The sequence below is a fragment of the Natrix helvetica genome (genome assembly GCF_964273705.1).
Source record: "Natrix helvetica genome assembly, chromosome: 8".
Classification (NCBI taxonomy): Eukaryota; Metazoa; Chordata; class Lepidosauria; order Squamata; family Natricidae; genus Natrix; species Natrix helvetica.
The window spans coordinates 3,902,142-3,914,473 of record NC_138559.1 but is presented as its reverse complement, the minus strand read 5'-3'; positions in this window follow the sequence as shown (position 1 = coordinate 3,914,473).

Here is a 12,332-nt window from a genome sequence, read left to right as displayed (position 1 = left end):
AATTCAGCCAGAAACGTAACTTTTGACCCACAACGCAGTTTCGAATAACATAAACACGTTAATGGTGTTCTGAGTCGGGGAAGCTAAAAAACCACTCCATTCGCTGATCTGAGCTTTCCCTGAGGAGATAGACCAAAGCTTACATCAGAATTAGCAAAAGAGCCTAATTCAGCCAGAAATGTAACTTTTGACCCAGAACACAGTTTCGAATAACATACACATGTTACTGGTGTTCTGTCGGGGAAGGTAAAAAAAGCCACAGCATTCGCTGATATGAGCTTTCACTGAGGAGTTAGACCAAAGCTTATATCAGAATTGGCAAAAGAGCCTAATTCAGCCAGAAACGTAACTTTTGACTCAGAGCTCAGTTTCGAACAACATACAAAGTTTTGTAGTATCCTGAGTCGGGAAACCTAGAAAACCACTCCATTCGCTGATCTGAGCTTTCCCTGAGGAGTTAGACGAAAGCTTATATTAGAATTGGCAAAATAGCACAATTCAGCCAGAAACGTAACTTTTGACCCAGAGCTCAGTTTCGAACAACATACATATGTTAGTGGTGTCCTGAGTCGGGGAAGCTAAAAAACCACTCCATTCGCTGATCTGAGCTTTCCCTAAGGAGTTAGACCAAAGCTTATATCAGATTTGGCAAAAGAGTGCAATTCAGCCAGAAACGTAACTTTTGACCCAGAGCTCAGTTTTGAATTACATACACATGTTAGTGGTGTCCTGAGTCGGGGAAGCTAAAAAACCACTCCATTCGCTGATCTGAGCTTTCCCTGAGGAGATAGACCAAAGCTTACATCAGAATTAGCAAACGAGCCTAATTCAGCCAGAAATGTAACTTTTGACCCAGAACACAGTTTCGAATAACATACACATGTTACTGGTGTTCTGTCGGGGAAGGTAAAAAAAGCCACAGCATTCGCTGATATGAGCTTTCACTGAGGAGTTAGACCAAAGTTTATATCAGAATTAGCAAAAGAGCCTAATTCAGCCAGAAACGTAACTTTTGACCCAGAGCTCAGTTTCGAACAACATACAAAGTTTTGTAGTATCCTGAGTCGGGAAACCTAGAAAACCACTCCATTCGCTGATCTGAGCTTTCCCTGAGGAGATAGACGAAAGCTTATATTAGAATTGGCAAAAGAGCCTAATTCAGCCAGAAACGTAACTTTTGACTCAGAGCTCAGTTTCGAACAACATACAAAGTTTTGTAGTATCCTGAGTCGGGAAACCTAGAAAACCACTCCATTCGCTGATCTGAGCTTTCCCTGAGGAGTTAGACGAAAGCTTATATTAGAATTGGCAAAATAGCAAAATTCAACAAGAAACGTAACTTTTGACCCAGAGCTCAGTTTCCAATAACATACAATTGTTAGTGGAGTCCTGAGTCGGGGAAGCTAAAAAACCACTCCATTCGCTGATCTGAGCTTTCACTGAGGAGTTAGACCAAAGCTTATATCAGAATTAGCAAAAGAGCCCAATTCAGCCAGAAATGTAACTTTTGACCCACAACGCAGTTTCGAATAACATAAACACGTTAATGGTGTCCAGAGTCGAGGAAGCTAAAAAAACCACTCCATTCGCTGATCTGAGCTTTCCCTAAGGAGTTAGACCAAAGCTTATATCAGATTTGGCAAAAGAGTGCAATTCAGCCAGAAACGTAACTTTTGACACAGAGCTCAGTTTCGAACAACATACATATGTTAGTGGAGTCCTGAGTCGGGGAAGCTACAAAACCACTCCATTTGCTGATCTGAGCTTTCCCTAAGGAGTTAGACCAAAGCTTATATCAGATTTGGCAAAAGAGTGCAATTCAGCCAGAAACGTAACTTTTGACACAGAGCTCAGTTTCGAACAACATACATATGTTAGTGGAGTCCTGAGTCGGGGAAGCTAAAAAACTACTCCATTCGCTGATCTGAGCTTTCCCTGAGGAGTTAGACCAAAGCTTATATTAGAATTGGCAAAATAGCACAATTCAGCCAGAAACGTAACTTTTGACCCAGTGCTCAGTTTCGAACAACATACATATGTTACTGGTGTTCTGTCGGGGAAGGTAAAAAAAGCCAAACCATTCGCTGATATGAGCTTTCACTGAGGAGTTAGACCAAAGCTTATATCAGATTTGGCAAAAGAGTGCAATTCAGCCAGAAACGTAACTTTTGACCCACAACGCAGTTTCGAATAACATAAACACGTTAATGGTGTCCTGAGTCGGGGAAGCTAAAAAACCACTCCATTCGCTGATCTGAGCTTTCCCTGAGGAGATAGACCAAAGCTTACACCAGAATTAGCAAAAGAGCCTAATTCAGCCAGAAACGTAACTTTTGACTCAGAGCTCAGTTTCGAACAACATACAAAGTTTTGTAGTATCCTGAGTCGGGAAACCTAGAAAACCACTCCATTCGCTGATCTGAGCTTTCCCTGAGGAGTTAGACGAAAGCTTATATTAGAATTGGCAAAATAGCACAATTCAACAAGAAACGTAACTTTTGACCCAGAGCTCAGTTTCCAATAACATACAATTGTTAGTGGAGTCCTGAGTCGGGGAAGCTAAAAAACCACTCTATTCGCTTATCTGAGCTTTCACTGAGGAGTTAGACCAAAGCTTATATCAGAATTGGCAAAAGAGCCCAATTCAGCCAGAAATGTAACTTTTGACCCAGAGCTCAGTTTTGAAAAACATAAAGACATTAATGGTGTCCAGAGTCGAGGAAGCTAAAAGACCACTCCATTCGAGGATCTGCGCTTTCCCTGAGGAGTTAGACCAAAGCTTATATCAGATTTGGCAAAAGAGTGCAATTCAGCCAGAAACGTAACTTTTGACCCAGAGCTCAGTTTTGAATTACATACACATGTTAGTGGTGTCCTGAGTCGGGGAAGCTAAAAAAACCACTCCATTCGCTGATCTGAGCTTTCCCTAAGGAGTTAGACCAAAGCTTATATCAGATTTGGCAAAAGAGTGCAATTCAGCCAGAAACGTAACTTTTGACACAGAGCTCAGTTTCGAACAACATACATATGTTAGTGGAGTCCTGAGTCGGGGAAGCTAAAAAACCACTCCATTCGCTGATCTGAGCTTTCCCTGAGGAGTTAGACCAAAGCTTATATTAGAATTAACAAAATAGCACAATTCAGCCAGAAACGTAACTTTTGACCCAGAGCTCAGTTTCGAACAACATACATATGTTAGTGGTGTCCTGAGTCGGGGAAGCTAAAAAACCACTCCATTCGCTGATCTGAGCTTTCCCTAAGGAGTTAGACCAAAGCTTATATCAGATTTGGCAAAAGAGTGCAATTCAGCCAGAAACGTAACTTTTGACACAGAGCTCAGTTTCGAACAACATACATATGTTAGTGGAGTCCTGAGTCGGGGAAGGTAAAAAACCACTCCATTCGCTGATCTGAGCTTTCCCTAAGGAGTTAGACCAAAGCTTATATCAGATTTGGCAAAAGAGTGCAATTCAGCCAGAAACGTAACTTTTGACACAGAGCTCAGTTTCGAACAACATACATATGTTAGTGGAGTCCTGAGTCAGGGAAGCTAAAAAACTACTCCATTCGCTGATCTGAGCTTTCCCTGAGGAGTTAGACCAAAGCTTATATTAGAATTGGCAAAATAGCACAATTCAGCCAGAAACGTAACTTTTGACCCAGTGCTCAGTTTCGAACAACATACATATGTTACTGGTGTTCTGTCGGGGAAGGTAAAAAAAGCCAAACCATTCGCTGAGGAGTTAGACCAAAGCTTATATCAGATTTGGCAAAAGAGTGCAATTCAGCCAGAAACGTAACTTTTGACCCACAACGCAGTTTCGAATAACATAAACACGTTAATGGTGTCCTGAGTCGGGGAAGCTAAAAAACCACTCCATTCGCTGATCTGAGCTTTCCCTGAGGAGATAGACCAAAGCTTACATCAGAATTAGCAAAAGAGCCTAATTCAGCCAGAAACGTAACTTTTGACTCAGAGCTCAGTTTCGAACAACATACAAAGTTTTGTAGTATCCTGAGTCGGGAAACCTAGAAAACCACTCCATTCGCTGATCTGAGCTTTCCCTGAGGAGTTAGACGAAAGCTTATATTAGAATTGGCAAAATAGCACAATTCAACAAGAAACGTAACTTTTGACCCAGAGCTCAGTTTCCAATAACATACAATTGTTAGTGGAGTCCTGAGTCGGGGAAGCTAAAAAACCACTCTATTCGCTTATCTGAGCTTTCACTGAGGAGTTAGACCAAAGCTTATATCAGAATTGGCAAAAGAGCCCAATTCAGCCAGAAATGTAACTTTTGACCCAGAGCTCAGTTTTGAAAAACATAAAGACATTAATGGTGTCCAGAGTCGAGGAAGCTAAAAGACCACTCCATTCGAGGATCTGCGCTTTCCCTGAGGAGTTAGACCAAAGCTTATATCAGATTTGGCAAAAGAGTGCAATTCAGCCAGAAACGTAACTTTTGACCCAGAGCTCAGTTTTGAATTACATACACATGTTAGAGGTGTCCTGAGTCGGGGAAGCTAAAAAACCACTCCATTCGCTGATCTGAGCTTTCCCTGAGGAGATAGACCAAAGCTTACATCAGAATTAGCAAAAGAGCCTAATTCAGCCAGAAACGTAACTTTTGACCCAGAGCTCAGTTTCGAACAACATACATATGTCACTGGTGTCCTGAGTCGGGGAAGCTAAAAAAACCACTCCATTCGCTGATCTGAGCTTTCCCTAAGGAGTTAGACCAAAGCTTATATCAGAATTGGCAAAAGAGCCCAATTCAGCCAGAAATGTAACTTTTGACCCAGAGCTCAGTTTTGAAAAACATAAAGACATTAATGGTGTCCAGAGTCGAGGAAGCTAAAAGACCACTCCATTCGAGGATCTGCGCTTTCCCTGAGGAGTTAGACCAAAGCTTATATCAGATTTGGCAAAAGAGTGCAATTCAGCCAGAAACGTAACTTTTGACCCAGAACTCAGTTTTGAATTACATACACATGTTAGTGGTGTCCTGAGTCGGGGAAGCTAAAAAACCACTCCATTCGCTGATCTGAGCTTTCCCTGAGATAGACCAAAGCTTACATCAGAATTAGCAAAAGAGCCTAATTCAGCCAGAAACGTAACTTTTGACACAGATCTAAGTTTCGAATAACATACACATGTTAGTTGTGTCCTTTCGAGGAAGGTAAAAAAAAAACACCATTCGCTGATATGAGCTTTCCCTGAGGAGTTAGACCAAAGCTTATATCAGAATTGGCAAAAGAGCCCAATTGAGCCACAAACGTAACTTTTGACCCAGAGCTCAGTTTTGAATTACATACATATGTTAGTGGTGTCCTGAGTTGGGGAAGCTAAAAAACCACTCCATTCGCTGATCTGAGCTTTCCCTAAGGAGTTAGACCAAAGCTTATATCAGATTTGGCAAAAGAGTGCAATTCAGCGAGAAACGTAACTTTTGACACAGAGCTCAGTTTCGAACAACATACATATGTTAGTGGAGTCCTGAGTCGGGGAAGCTAAAAAACTACTCCATTCGCTGATCTGAGCTTTCCCTGAGGAGTTAGACCAAAGCTTATATTAGAATTGGCAAAATAGCACAATTCAGCCAGAAACGTAACTTTTGACCCAGTGCTCAATTTCGAACAACATACATATGTTAGTGGTGTCCTGAGTCGGGGAAGCTAAAAAACCACTCCATTCGCTGATCTGAGCTTTCCCTAAGGAGTTAGACCAAAGCTTATATCAGATTTGGCAAAAGAGTACAATTCAGCCAGAAACGTAACTTTTGACCCACAACGCAGTTTCGAATAACATAAACACGTTAATGGTGTTCTGAGTCGGGGAAGCTAAAAAACCACTCCATTCGCTGATCTGAGCTTTCCCTGAGGAGATAGACCAAAGCTTACATCAGAATTAGCAAAAGAGCCTAATTCAGCCAGAAATGTAACTTTTGACCCAGAACACAGTTTCGAATAACATACACATGTTACTGGTGTTCTGTCGGGGAAGGTAAAAAAAGCCACAGCATTCGCTGATATGAGCTTTCACTGAGGAGTTAGACCAAAGCTTATATCAGAATTGGCAAAAGAGCCTAATTCAGCCAGAAACGTAACTTTTGACTCAGAGCTCAGTTTCGAACAACATACAAAGTTTTGTAGTATCCTGAGTCGGGAAACCTAGAAAACCACTCCATTCGCTGATCTGAGCTTTCCCTGAGGAGTTAGACGAAAGCTTATATTAGAATTGGCAAAATAGCACAATTCAACAAGAAACGTAACTTTTGACCCAGAGCTCAGTTTCCAATAACATACAATTGTTAGTGGAGTCCTGAGTCGTGGAAGCTAAAAAACCACTCCATTCGCTTATCTGAGCTTTCACTGAGGAGTTAGACCAAAGCTTATATCAGAATTGGCAAAAGAGCCCAATTCAGCCAGAAATGTAACTTTTGACCCAGAGCTCAGTTTTGAATTACATACACATGTTAGTGGTGTCCTGAGTCGGGGAAGCTAAAAAAACCACTCCATTCGCTGATCTGAGCTTTCCCTGAGGAGATAGACCAAAGCTTACATCAGAATTAGCAAAAGAGCCTAATTCAGCCAGAAACGTAACTTTTGACCCAGAGCTCAGTTTCGAACAACATACATATGTTAGTGGTGTCCTGAGTCGGGGAAGCTAAAAAAACCACTCCATTCGCTGATCTGAGCTTTCCCTAAGGAGTTAGACCAAAGCTTATATCAGATTTGGCAAAAGAGTGCAATTCAGCCAGAAACGTAACTTTTGACACAGAGCTCAGTTTCGAACAACATACATATGTTAGTGGAGTCCTGAGTCGGGGAAGCTAAAAAACCACTCCATTCGCTGATCTGAGCTTTCCCTGAGGAGTTAGACCAAAGTTATATTAGAATTGGCAAAATAGCACAATTCAACAAGAAACGTAACTTTTGACCCCGAGCTCAGTTTCGAATAACATAAATATGTAAATGGTGTCCTGAGTCGGGGAAGCTAAAAAACCACTCCATTCGCTGATCTGAGCTTCAACTGAGGAGTTAGACCAAAGCTTACATCAGAATTAGCAAAAGAGCCTAATTCAGCCAGAAACGTAACTTTTGACATAGAGCTCAGTTTCGAACAACATACAAAGTTTTGTAGTATCCTGAGTTGGGAAACCTAGAAAACCACTCCATTCGCTGATCTGAGCTTTCCCTGAGGAGTTAGACGAAAGCTTATATTAGAATTAGCAAAAGAGCCTAATTCAGCCAGAAACGTAACTTTTGACCCAGAGCTCAGTTTCGAACAACATACATATGTTAGTGGTGTCCTGAGTCGGGGAAGCTAAAAAAACCACTCCATTCGCTGATCTGAGCTTTCCCTAAGGAGTTAGACCAAAGCTTATATCAGATTTGGCAAAAGAGTGCAATTCAGCCAGAAACGTAACTTTTGACCCACAACGCAGTTTCGAATAACATAAACACGTTAATGGTGTCCTGAGTCGGGGAAGCTAAAAAACCACTCCATTCGCTGATCTGAGCTTTCCCTGAGATAGACCAAAGCTTACATCAGAATTAGCAAAAGAGCCTAATTCAGCCAGAAACGTAACTTTTGACACAGATCTAAGTTTCGAATAACATACACATGTTAGTTGTGTCCTTTCGAGGAAGGTAAAAAAAAAACACCATTCGCTGATATGAGCTTTCCCTGAGGAGTTAGACCAAAGCTTATATCAGAATTGGCAAAAGAGCCCAATTGAGCCACAAACGTAACTTTTGACCCAGAGCTCAGTTTTGAATTACATACATATGTTAGTGGTGTCCTGAGTTGGGGAAGCTAAAAAACCACTCCATTCGCTGATCTGAGCTTTCCCTAAGGAGTTAGACCAAAGCTTATATCAGATTTGGCAAAAGAGTGCAATTCAGCCAGAAACGTAACTTTTGACACAGAGCTCAGTTTCGAACAACATACATATGTTAGTGGAGTCCTGAGTCGGGGAAGCTAAAAAACTACTCCATTCGCTGATCTGAGCTTTCCCTGAGGAGTTAGACCAAAGCTTATATTAGAATTGGCAAAATAGCACAATTCAGCCAGAAACGTAACTTTTGACCCAGTGCTCAATTTCGAACAACATACATATGTTAGTGGTGTCCTGAGTCGGGGAAGCTAAAAAACCACTCCATTCGCTGATCTGAGCTTTCCCTAAGGAGTTAGACCAAAGCTTATATCAGATTTGGCAAAAGAGTACAATTCAGCCAGAAACGTAACTTTTGACCCACAACGCAGTTTCGAATAACATAAACACGTTAATGGTGTTCTGAGTCGGGGAAGCTAAAAAACCACTCCATTCGCTGATCTGAGCTTTCCCTGAGGAGATAGACCAAAGCTTACATCAGAATTAGCAAAAGAGCCTAATTCAGCCAGAAATGTAACTTTTGACCCAGAACACAGTTTCGAATAACATACACATGTTACTGGTGTTCTGTCGGGGAAGGTAAAAAAAGCCACAGCATTCGCTGATATGAGCTTTCACTGAGGAGTTAGACCAAAGCTTATATCAGAATTGGCAAAAGAGTGCAATTCAGCCAGAAACGTAACTTTTGACCCAGAGCTCAGTTTCGAACAACATACATATGTTAGTGGTGTCCTGAGTCGGGGAAGCTAAAAAAACCACTCCATTCGCTGATCTGAGCTTTCCCTAAGGAGTTAGACCAAAGCTTATATCAGATTTGGCAAAAGAGTGCAATTCAGCCAGAAACGTAACTTTTGACCCACAACGCAGTTTCGAATAACATAAACACGTTAATGGTGTCCTGAGTCGGGGAAGCTAAAAAACCACTCCATTCGCTGATCTGAGCTTTCCCTGAGATAGACCAAAGCTTACATCAGAATTAGCAAAAGAGCCTAATTCAGCCAGAAACGTAACTTTTGACACAGATCTAAGTTTCGAATAACATACACATGTTAGTTGTGTCCTTTCGAGGAAGGTAAAAAAAAAACACCATTCGCTGATATGAGCTTTCCCTGAGGAGTTAGACCAAAGCTTATATCAGAATTGGCAAAAGAGCCCAATTGAGCCACAAACGTAACTTTTGACCCAGAGCTCAGTTTTGAATTACATACATATGTTAGTGGTGTCCTGAGTTGGGGAAGCTAAAAAACCACTCCATTCGCTGATCTGAGCTTTCCCTAAGGAGTTAGACCAAAGCTTATATCAGATTTGGCAAAAGAGTGCAATTCAGCGAGAAACGTAACTTTTGACACAGAGCTCAGTTTCGAACAACATACATATGTTAGTGGAGTCCTGAGTCGGGGAAGCTAAAAAACTACTCCATTCGCTGATCTGAGCTTTCCCTGAGGAGTTAGACCAAAGCTTATATTAGAATTGGCAAAATAGCACAATTCAGCCAGAAACGTAACTTTTGACCCAGTGCTCAATTTCGAACAACATACATATGTTAGTGGTGTCCTGAGTCGGGGAAGCTAAAAAACCACTCCATTCGCTGATCTGAGCTTTCCCTAAGGAGTTAGACCAAAGCTTATATCAGATTTGGCAAAAGAGTACAATTCAGCCAGAAACGTAACTTTTGACCCACAACGCAGTTTCGAATAACATAAACACGTTAATGGTGTTCTGAGTCGGGGAAGCTAAAAAACCACTCCATTCGCTGATCTGAGCTTTCCCTGAGGAGATAGACCAAAGCTTACATCAGAATTAGCAAAAGAGCCTAATTCAGCCAGAAATGTAACTTTTGACCCAGAACACAGTTTCGAATAACATACACATGTTACTGGTGTTCTGTCGGGGAAGGTAAAAAAAGCCACAGCATTCGCTGATATGAGCTTTCACTGAGGAGTTAGACCAAAGCTTATATCAGAATTGGCAAAAGAGTGCAATTCAGCCAGAAACGTAACTTTTGACCCAGAGCTCAGTTTCGAACAACATACATATGTTAGTGGTGTCCTGAGTCGGGGAAGCTAAAAAAACCACTCCATTCGCTGATCTGAGCTTTCCCTAAGGAGTTAGACCAAAGCTTATATCAGATTTGGCAAAAGAGTGCAATTCAGCCAGAAACGTAACTTTTGACCCACAACGCAGTTTCGAATAACATAAACACGTTAATGGTGTCCTGAGTCGGGGAAGCTAAAAAACCACTCCATTCGCTGATCTGAGCTTTCCCTGAGATAGACCAAAGCTTACATCAGAATTAGCAAAAGAGCCTAATTCAGCCAGAAACGTAACTTTTGACACAGATCTAAGTTTCGAATAACATACACATGTTAGTTGTGTCCTTTCGAGGAAGGTAAAAAAAAAACACCATTCGCTGATATGAGCTTTCCCTGAGGAGTTAGACCAAAGCTTATATCAGAATTGGCAAAAGAGCCCAATTGAGCCACAAACGTAACTTTTGACCCAGAGCTCAGTTTTGAATTACATACATATGTTAGTGGTGTCCTGAGTTGGGGAAGCTAAAAAACCACTCCATTCGCTGATCTGAGCTTTCCCTAAGGAGTTAGACCAAAGCTTATATCAGATTTGGCAAAAGAGTGCAATTCAGCGAGAAACGTAACTTTTGACACAGAGCTCAGTTTCGAACAACATACATATGTTAGTGGAGTCCTGAGTCGGGGAAGCTAAAAAACTACTCCATTCGCTGATCTGAGCTTTCCCTGAGGAGTTAGACCAAAGCTTATATTAGAATTGGCAAAATAGCACAATTCAGCCAGAAACGTAACTTTTGACCCAGTGCTCAATTTCGAACAACATACATATGTTAGTGGTGTCCTGAGTCGGGGAAGCTAAAAAACCACTCCATTCGCTGATCTGAGCTTTCCCTAAGGAGTTAGACCAAAGCTTATATCAGATTTGGCAAAAGAGTACAATTCAGCCAGAAACGTAACTTTTGACCCACAACGCAGTTTCGAATAACATAAACACGTTAATGGTGTTCTGAGTCGGGGAAGCTAAAAAACCACTCCATTCGCTGATCTGAGCTTTCCCTGAGGAGATAGACCAAAGCTTACATCAGAATTAGCAAAAGAGCCTAATTCAGCCAGAAATGTAACTTTTGACCCAGAACACAGTTTCGAATAACATACACATGTTACTGGTGTTCTGTCGGGGAAGGTAAAAAAAGCCACAGCATTCGCTGATATGAGCTTTCACTGAGGAGTTAGACCAAAGCTTATATCAGAATTGGCAAAAGAGTGCAATTCAGCCAGAAACGTAACTTTTGACCCAGAGCTCAGTTTCGAACAACATACATATGTTAGTGGTGTCCTGAGTCGGGGAAGCTAAAAAAACCACTCCATTCGCTGATCTGAGCTTTCCCTAAGGAGTTAGACCAAAGCTTATATCAGATTTGGCAAAAGAGTGCAATTCAGCCAGAAACGTAACTTTTGACCCACAACGCAGTTTCGAATAACATAAACACGTTAATGGTGTCCTGAGTCGGGGAAGCTAAAAAACCACTCCATTCGCTGATCTGAGCTTTCCCTGAGATAGACCAAAGCTTACATCAGAATTAGCAAAAGAGCCTAATTCAGCCAGAAACGTAACTTTTGACACAGATCTAAGTTTCGAATAACATACACATGTTAGTTGTGTCCTTTCGAGGAAGGTAAAAAAAAAACACCATTCGCTGATATGAGCTTTCCCTGAGGAGTTAGACCAAAGCTTATATCAGAATTGGCAAAAGAGCCCAATTGAGCCACAAACGTAACTTTTGACCCAGAGCTCAGTTTTGAATTACATACATATGTTAGTGGTGTCCTGAGTTGGGGAAGCTAAAAAACCACTCCATTCGCTGATCTGAGCTTTCCCTACGGAGTTAGACCAAAGCTTATATCAGATTTGGCAAAAGAGTGCAATTCAGCGAGAAACGTAACTTTTGACACAGAGCTCAGTTTCGAACAACATACATATGTTAGTGGAGTCCTGAGTCGGGGAAGCTAAAAAACTACTCCATTCGCTGATCTGAGCTTTCCCTGAGGAGTTAGACCAAAGCTTATATTAGAATTGGCAAAATAGCACAATTCAGCCAGAAACGTAACTTTTGACCCAGTGCTCAATTTCGAACAACATACATATGTTAGTGGTGTCCTGAGTCGGGGAAGCTAAAAAACCACTCCATTCGCTGATCTGAGCTTTCCCTAAGGAGTTAGACCAAAGCTTATATCAGATTTGGCAAAAGAGTACAATTCAGCCAGAAACGTAACTTTTGACCCACAACGCAGTTTCGAATAACATAAACACGTTAATGGTGTTCTGAGTCGGGGAAGCTAAAAAACCACTCCATTCGCTGATCTGAGCTTTCCCTGAGGAGATAGACCAAAGCTTACATCAGAA